We start from the raw sequence: 9,198 nt of genomic DNA on the forward strand, positions 1-9,198 counted from the left end.
CAAAGGCCTTAATTTAAAAGTTACATAAATCTACGCATTCTCAAAAGAGAAAATGCAGTAGAAGAAGACAGCACTGAAATAAAAATGAGATTTTCCTGTGATTTTAACTCATACATTTCACAGATTCATTACAAAACATTCAAGTTATACATATCTGAGAGATAATAGCTGCTGGACTTTTAAAAAAAGCTCTTATTACTCCAGCTCTATAAGAAAATTCTTTCTATTCAGTCACTTTGGGACTAATGGAGCTAATTCGACTTTGTCCTGAAATCTTCTGGATGGTTTAATTCAATATATTCATCATTTTGTTACATTTAAAAGTCTCTGAAAGTCTCTGTCGATAAATGGCTTTTGTAGATGTAAAGCCTAAGTATTTGAGATTACTAAACATTAACTAAAGTTAGCCAAATCATTCCTGGTATTTACTGTGGCGTAGATATCATAAAATGTATGGTAAAAGGTCTACAATTGGTTCCAAAAGCTGAATGTGATTGATTTGGGTTGCTTTTTATTCTAAATTTGTAATTTTTCTGATTTCCATGGAATATACACATGTACTTTGTTTTGTAAATGTAACTTAATTAATATACTATACTTCTGCAAGTTAAGCAATGCATCTGTGCTGTATGATTTATTCTAGTCTTGTGTCCCTTTCATCAAGAAGTTTTTGAAGTAAGCTGTCATCCTGTCATGTAATGAATGAACAAATTCCTTGGCATTTAACTTCATCCTGATCATAGTATTTGCAGAATGGAGGGTTAGGTGACACAACAAGGATTTATATGGCACTTTAGCTAACTAGCTAGATTAGATGCATCTGGGAACAACTTACTATCCCATTCCTATTTGTCATTACTGTTTCATTTATTATTGTATGACAGTGTTCACACATACAGCTCAGTACAAGCACAGAGTCTTCCCTTTTCCTGTATGTTACATTTTTTGTGTTTATTTGAGCTCTGTGTGATTTCAGCCAATTGTGAAGAGCTCTTCTTGATCCTGCTTATGTTTACTTGGGCATTGGTGATCTTCCCTCTGAGACTCCTGAGGTTTGTTTGGTTATTTGTAGAGCAAAGTATCAGCTACTTCCAATTTCACATTTATACTGTCAGGGATCATAACTTAACTCTGTAATGCCATATATCAACTCATGCTCTGACAGAAGAAGTATATCTAATATTTTCCCTAAGCAGTAATGGAGAAGTAGCAACAGAGCTCTTGCAAGGGACAGAGAAGGCAATAATTTGACATGGACATGATATAATATGATTTTTCCCCCCCAATAAGACAAGATCGAGGGTGAGATAATTTCATTTTATTTCAAGAAACTTCTTTTAGATGGCAAATAGAAACATAGTCATGAGAGACACTGATCTTAAAAATGCTGTTTCAGAAATAATAAACACCATTGAGGTGACTGACACTGTTCCTTTGCACTTTGTGTTAAAACACTCTTCATTCATTCTATCCAGCTATAGCTTCTGCAAGGCAGAAGAGCATCAGTTTATCTTAATATTGCTTTAAAATAAGAACTGGGAACTACATGTTTCTTCTGAACGTAGAAAGTGTCAATATAAATTAATTTCATGGTTCTATATGAGTTTCTGTGGAGAGACTCAGTGCTTACAGCTGTAAGCTTAGCCTGGAAAACAAGATACCCGGGAAATAGGATGCCTTGTGGATATGGTGTTTGCTATACCATCTTTTCTCTCTCACTCCCCCACGGGACTTTTTTCCTTGGTTAATTTCTGGCTGATCTGACAGAAAGGTAGGTCACTCCTGGTACAACATCCTCACCTCCTTTGGGAAAATCAAAGGCTGGGTAGAGGAGAGAGCCCCAAACTAGGACTCACTTGATGGGTAGACAGCATCATAAGTTTGATGCTATTTCTTCCAGCTGGCACAGGTTAGCTGTATACCATGCAATGATGCATGGGAATACTGGTTGGGAACAATCTTAGAGGGAAAATGAGCTGGAGAAGAGCCAGCAGCGCACCCTGGCAACATAGGTAGCCAGCAGCACCCTGGACTCTGTGAACAGCAACATGGCCAAGCGAAATGAATATTTCCCTTTACTCAGGACTTGTTGGACCATGTGTAAGTACTGTGTCCAGTCATGGGCCCCTAGTACAAGACAGACATCAGTGTAATGCAGAGAGTTCAGGGGATGGCAATTCAGATGTTCAGGGATGGAAGACATGCCCTATGAGGAGATGAGGGACCAGAGTTAGTTCAGCTGGTGGAAGAGGCAGCTTCAGGGGGACCTGACAGCAATCACACAGTGCCCGTCAGGGCATTGTCAAGGAAATGAGATGGGCACATTCAAAGTGGTGCAGGGCAGGATGATAAGGGCCAGCTGACAGAAGCTAAAAGAAGACAAGTTCAAAGTGGATATAAGAGAAGGCCTTTTTCATCTAAGGGTAGCCAGATAGTGGAACAGATTGCCTAGAGAGATTGTGAAATCTCCATCCTTGGAGGTGTTCAAGACCAAAGGGAGGAAGCATTCATAGTCTGCCTGCATTCCACCAGGACTCAAAGTTCTTCTCTGAAGAGCTGTATATTTATACATATTAATGAGGTCTCCCCTCAGTCTTCTCTTCCCCCCCCCCCGCCACCATAGGCAGGGATGTCACCCATTAGATCAGGTGGGCCAAGGCCCCATCCAGCCTGGCCTTGAACACCTCCAGGGATGGGGCATCCACAACTTCTCTTGGCAAGCCGTTCCAGTGCCTCACCACCCTTCTACAGTGAAGAATTTCCTCCTGATGCCTAGTCCATCCTCTTTTAGTTTAAGACCATTCCCCCTTGTCCTATGTCTTCTTACTGGTAAGAGGTATAAATGGTATAGAACGGGCCTGATTTTTACCCGAAACAGAGCTCCTTTCATCTGAGAAGCTTCCTGTGCTGCTCTGTGGAGACCAGCCCATGCTGGAGCAGTCTGTTCCTGAAGGGCTGCACCCTGTTGCACGGCTCCCAGGCTTCTCAGGCCAGAAGGCATTTTCTTCTGTCCCAGCTTCAGGAGACTTTTTCTATCAGCTTTTTTTCCAGTTAGGGCATGGTCACCTTTATGGCTGCTGCCCTCACCTGGTTACACAATCCCATGATAATTTCCCATCCCCCAAATGACTTCCAGCTGGGTTGCTTTTTAGGATTTTTTTTTTTTTTTTTTATTTAAATGCGGGGCCTGGCCTGGCGGCCCGTGTGGTTGCCAGCCCCCGGCTCCTCCTGCTGGGCTGGGGACCAGGACCGTCTGCGCCCGTCCTGCTCCCAGTCCAACAAGAAGCTGTGGACGAGCTGTCGTGGCATGGAGGGGCTGTGCTGCCTGTGCCTGGGCGAGACGCTGTGGGACCTGTAACTGGAAGGGCTCCGCTGCTGCCGCCACCGCCCCCGCCCCACGCTGCATTGGGCCCTTCCCCGTGGCCAGCAGGCGTTGCACCGGGCAGGCGGCACCAGCCTCACGATGGCTATGATGGGCCAGCGGCAGAGTGGGCAGGTGGCTCTGTGGGCGGCCCAGGGCTGGATGCACACCCTGCAGAAGGAGTGCCCGCAGGGGTCCAGTCGAGCTGCGTCAGCCAGCGGGCCCAGGCAGATGGTGCAGCTCTCTTCTACAGGGGCCTCCGCTGGCTGCTCCTGGCGTGGCTGGCTCATTGTGCCCGCAGCTGCTCCGGTGTGGAGGTGAGTGTCTTCTACAGGACGCTGCTCTGATGTCAAGTGGGTGTCAAGTGCCTCCAGTCTTCAGCACCTCCCTTACGGGTCACTGGCAGAACCTCAAAGGCTCACATCCCACCAGGAGCACCTCAATGCCTTGTGCCCCACCAGAAGGACCCGGATGCCTTGCCTGCAACGAGAGGGACCTCAGCATCTCATGTGCCCTCAGAAGGATGTCGACATCTCGCATTCCAGCAGAAGGACCTGAATGCCTCACCTGCAATCCAAAGCACCTCACTGTCTCTCTTGCCACAGGAAGGACCTTGATGTCTCACGTTCCACAGGAAGGACCTCGACATCGCACCTTCCACTAGCAACACCACCTCGGATGTTCCAGCTGTAGGACCTCGACCTCCCGAGTGCCACCAGCCGGACTCGATGCAGACTGGATGCTCAGGGTACTTATGGCCAGCTGCCTTTTATGAGGCCGTAGGGTGACAGTAACTCTCTGGTGATGTCACCCGGCTCTTGGGGTGCCCCTGACAGCAGCTCTTAAGGAGTTAATGTTATTTTATGTGGTTCCTCTTGGTCCTACCCTCCAGCCTGTTGAGGTCCTTCTGAATGGCAGCACAGCCCACTTGTGTATCAGCCACTCCCCTGAACTTTGTGTCATCATCAAATTTGTTGACGGTAAACGCTGTTCCATCATCCATCATCCATGTCATTGATGAATAAACTTAATAAGACTGGACCCAATACTGACCCCTGGGGGACACCACTAGCTACAAGTCTCCAAGTAGACTGTGCTGCTGAGCACAACTTGAAGCTCTGACATCCAGCCTGTTCTCAGTTCACCTCACTGTCCAGGGAGACAGAGAGGTGTGTGTGTTGAGAGTAAAGCTTCTAACTTATGAAGAAAATGCACTAGCTCCCTTTTCTTACTTTTATGCAAGGAGTGATAGAAAAGCAGCAATAACCTGATTTTTTTTTTTTTACTTTTTTTTTTCTTTAATATTTCAAAGAAACTTGACTTGGAACAGTACAAAAACTGAAATGATGAGTTCTCTGACAGTCCCTCATGGTATCACTTTCACTAGGGAAAAACTAATTAAATGTGAGCTCTCTTTGATGCAGGAAATAAATGTATTATAATCGCTCACCCTAAAGGCTGCCCAGGGTGCTTAATTATACACACTGTATGCATGGCATGATCAGAATCTATCAGCTCTTCCATGGGTAGTAAGCAGGCCTGCCACCAAACAGAGACAGGAGAGGAATTGGTGATCATGAAATCTTGGTTGCATATCCCATTTTTATGAAGTTTTAGTATTGGTTATTCCCCAAAATATGTAGGAGGGGCAAAGTTAAGAATATGGTCACTAGAGGCAGTTTCTGTGTTACTCAGTGGAGATGAACTTTGGGGTACTTCCTCGACTGAGCAAACGAAGTAACTTGGCTAATGTTTTAACTCCCTAGCAGAAAACATGAGTTTGGTTCCTCAGGTGGGCTGATATGAACAGGGGCCCTAGTTTCCAGGCAAAGTCAATAGGGCTGCCTTCCTTCATGTTTCATTTGAAACATGTTACACAGCAAACATCATGGAATTCATTTTATCTGCTTCAGAAGGGCAAAGGGCAGAGTCAACTCCGCTGGATTGCTTCCTTGCTGCTCCTGCTTAAGATATTGCCTGATAAGCTGATCTTTGCTCACTATGAGTCAGTTTTAGACAAATCCTGAAATTACCTCTGGTGATAAAATATATGTATCTGCCATTGAAAGTAACTGATATATGAGACCAATTTAAAAATCTCAGTCACTTCAGGTGTAAACATAAAAAGTGAATAATGATTTTTTTCTTTTTCTTATTTTTAAATCCTTGATATGGCCTTTGCTAATGATGCATCTATCCAATTTACTATCCACTTGATGTGAGAGTAAACACAGCACTGACTGAAGCAATAAATTACTCTTAATCCTCTATTAAGAAACGAACTAGGCCAATACAAAATGGGTCCAATTATTTCTTCATTCACAGATTTATTTTTAAATCCTTTTCACACCATAACATTCAGATTCAGGTAATGGCCATTTCCAGCAAGACTGCCAGAGCCCTCCTTAGTGGATTATACCTATCTCCAATCCACAAAGCTGGCACAGTTTGGGGGGCAATCTGTGACATGCAAATGCCTGAACAGAGCCCCATTACAAAAGGGCAGTTATAGCAATGGAAAAGTATGCACCTCAGCTCATTAACACAGACAAGAGGGAAATGAGTACGTGTTTAGATTCAAAGATTTGATTCTGTTAATAACCAGCTCAGAGTTCCTAGAAAAACCTAGGAATTGTTGTCAGTAGCTTTCAAATTCTGTCTTGTGGAGAAAGGAAAAAGAAAAGAAAAAGATACCCTATTCCATGTAAAGTAGCAGATAGGACAGGAGCAAAGGAGCACCATCCTTCCTTCTTTGAGAGAGTCACATTGGGAAAGAAAGTCTAGACTATTTGCAAGCTACAATAAATTACAGCCAGGAAAGCACATGGTCTTATTTTGTCCTTCACCTTCATTGCTTCACTCATTATCTCGCCTGTTACCTCAGCCCACCTGCCCATTACCTCTCCCCATCCTACCGTATTACTGGCTAGCACTCGTTTGCCACTTGCACTTCCTTTTGTCCCCTTCCTCCATCTCGCCATGCCTACACAGCCCACTGCCCATGACAAACCATCCCATTCGAAGCCCCAGTATTGCTGCTATCTCCTGCTTACCCCTGCTGATTTCATCCCTATCACTACCTTCATCGTCTTCTTTCTGTCCTCTATCCCATTTATCCTTTCCTCATTGCTTCTTGCTGTCACATCACCTCATTTGTTTCTTACCTTATTGCCTCACCAGTCCTTGCCTTGCTCTGCTTCTCTTAGTCTGGCACCTGCCCTCACCTAGTTCCCTTCCCTGCCTCTCCCCTCACCCCCACCCCATCTCACTGTACTGCTTCATTTGCTGTATTCCTGTCCCATTGTCACCTTCCTCCTGTGGTCCCACAGCCTTTCTATTCTCCATCACCCACACTCAACAGCCCTCTGCTTCTCTCTGTTTTTACTTCTCCTAGCTTCTCTCTTTGCCACTATGTAGGTGACTTTTTTGCTCTTTTCTGCCTGTTCTGACCTGTCCATTTGTTGCCTGCTTCTTGCTCATTTTCTCCTAGCAGTCCAGTTCGCTCCCTACCCACGCTATCTCTATTTACCTTTCCACTTACTGCTTGCTTTTGCGTTCCAAAGGCCCAGGAAATTTCTCAGATCTCCTTGATGCATCACGCTCTGTTGTCATTTACTGCTGTTTGCCATTCTACCTGCTCTTGCTGCTTCCTTTGGCTTTTCTTGTCAGCAGCTGCCCAGTTTGCAGACTGCTCCCACTTCTCCCCATTTCCCATCTACTGCCAATTTTCTCGTTTGCTCACTCACTGCCTGTCACCATCCACCCTCATCACCCAGCTTCTTACCTCCACTTACTGCTGCTGCTTCTTGCTAGTCCATGTACCCTGCACTTCTTACCTCTCCTCACTGACTCATTCCCACAAATACTGCCACACATTGCCTTCCCTCACCCACGCTTCTAATGCCTTATTTTCTACCTACATTCCCCTCCTGATTTTCTGCTTTCTCTGTTGTATTTGCCCAAGCCACTGCCTTTCTTCACAGTTCTATTCACATTCTGCCCTCCTTGGCTATTTTCAGTGCTCACTTTGCCTTCACAAGAATGCGTTGCCATTGCCACCTTTCCTCACACAGTACAACCCCTTTTTCCTTTTGCACTTGCTGCTTGCTTTCACCACTTCCCTTAGCTGCCTGCTCTCACCCTACACCTCTTCCCAGCTTGTTAATGACACCACTTGCTTCCTTTGCTTGTAAACACATCCTTTCCACGACTTCTCAACACTGTGCTTCTCGATTGTGTTTTTGACATTTTCTTGCTGCCCATCATCATTTGCCTGCACTACTCCTTTTTGCCCTCACCACCTCCTGACTCTCTGCCCACTTTTCATGCGGGACTGTTTGTCATCTCTCTTTATCCAGCCCCCTGCTGTTGCCAGCTCTCAATCTGCACATCGCACCTCATCTGCAGCCTGTGCTCAGGGTGTCTTTTCAAGCCTCTGTCTGCTGCCTAACTTCCCCCATCTTGTTGCTCCATATGCTGCCTGCCTTCTCTGTATTGCCCAGAAGCTACGCTTACTAGCCATTTGCTCTTCTTCCCCTTTCCTCCCCACTTTTTTGCCCTTCTGGTCCCATTATACATGCACCTCTCCCTTTGCCACCTAGCCTGCAGCCCACTCTTGCCACATCACCAGCATTTTCTGCTTGTGCTTGATACTTTATTTGCTGACAAGACTCATCATCCTTTCTGGCTGCTCTCAAAGCTTCCCTTGCCTGTAGGCTTACAGATCTCTCATAGCTACCTTTCACCACTTCCCATAGCTGCTCTCCTCCCTGACTCCTTAGCTGACTGCTTTCCCTCCCTTTCCAGATGAGGGTTTGCATCCATGGTAGGTTGACCCTGGCCGTCAGCAAAGCACCCATGCAGATGCTTGCTTACTCCCTTCCCAGTGGGACAGGGAGAGAATAGGATGAGCAAAAGCAACAAGACTTGAGATAAGGACAGTTTAATACAGTCAATAAGTGAAGTTAATAAGTAAAGACAGTTAAGTGAAGGAAAGTGGGGACAAAAAAAAAAAAAAGTAATGCAAAGGCAATCACTCACCACCTCCCAGTCTCAAAACAATGGCTACCTTGGAAAACATCCTACATGTCCTTGCTCAGTTTTATTGCTGAGCATGACATTGTATGGTATGGAATATCTCTTTGGCCAGTTTGGGTCAACTGTCCCAGCTGTGTTTCCTTCCAGTCTCTTAGACACTCCAGCCTACTTGCTGAGGGGATGCAGAGTAGGAAACAGAGAAAACCCTGACCCTGTGCAAGCACTGTTAAGTGATAGCCAAAACACTGGTGTGTTATCAACACTGTTTTAGTCGCAAACCCCAAACATAGCACCCTAGGGACTGTGGAATAAAGAACTCCATCCCAGGCAGACCCAGCAAAAGGCCCTGCCAAAACAGCTTTCTTTGAAGTGGGCCATACTTGTTCTCACTCCTACTTTTAATCACCATGCACCCCTCTCACTCCCTTTCAGCACAGCTGTATCTATTTCACCTTTTACGTGCCACTTGCCCTCACACCCTCCTTACCTACCTAACTATTCTTGTCTCCTTCCGTCATGGCTCTATTCTTATTGATTCACTTGCACTATATTTTTGTTACTTGATCTTGTCTCTTTTTCTGCCCTATTTTCTACCCTGCAATTGGGATTGTTTGCTGCCTGCCTACTTCAGCTTGTTCACCACTAGTTCTGCCAGCATCCATTTCTACTCCTCTTTGGCAGCGTATTTTCTGTCTCTTGCTGCCTGCTCTCATCTCAACCCATAAAAGACTTCCTGTTGCATCTTCTGGAAAGCCATCCTTTGACTCTCTTTCAGGCCTTTTTCTTTTTCTTTTTTTTTT

General features: G+C 45.3%; 1 long non-coding RNA gene across 1 annotated transcript; it reads left to right on the forward strand.

The window, feature by feature from the left end:
* The first annotated feature begins 2,214 nt into the window (after positions 1-2,214).
* On the forward strand, positions 2,215-8,408 carry LOC310895852. The gene is made up of 2 exons (XR_014580997.1): positions 2,215-3,678; positions 3,967-8,408. It is a non-coding gene; the product is annotated as an uncharacterized lncRNA (long non-coding RNA).
* Positions 8,409-9,198: the final 790 nt, after the last annotated feature.

The sequence above is a fragment of the Anser anser genome, assembly GCF_964211835.1.
Source record: "Anser anser genome assembly, chromosome: 2".
Classification (NCBI taxonomy): Eukaryota; Metazoa; Chordata; class Aves; order Anseriformes; family Anatidae; genus Anser; species Anser anser.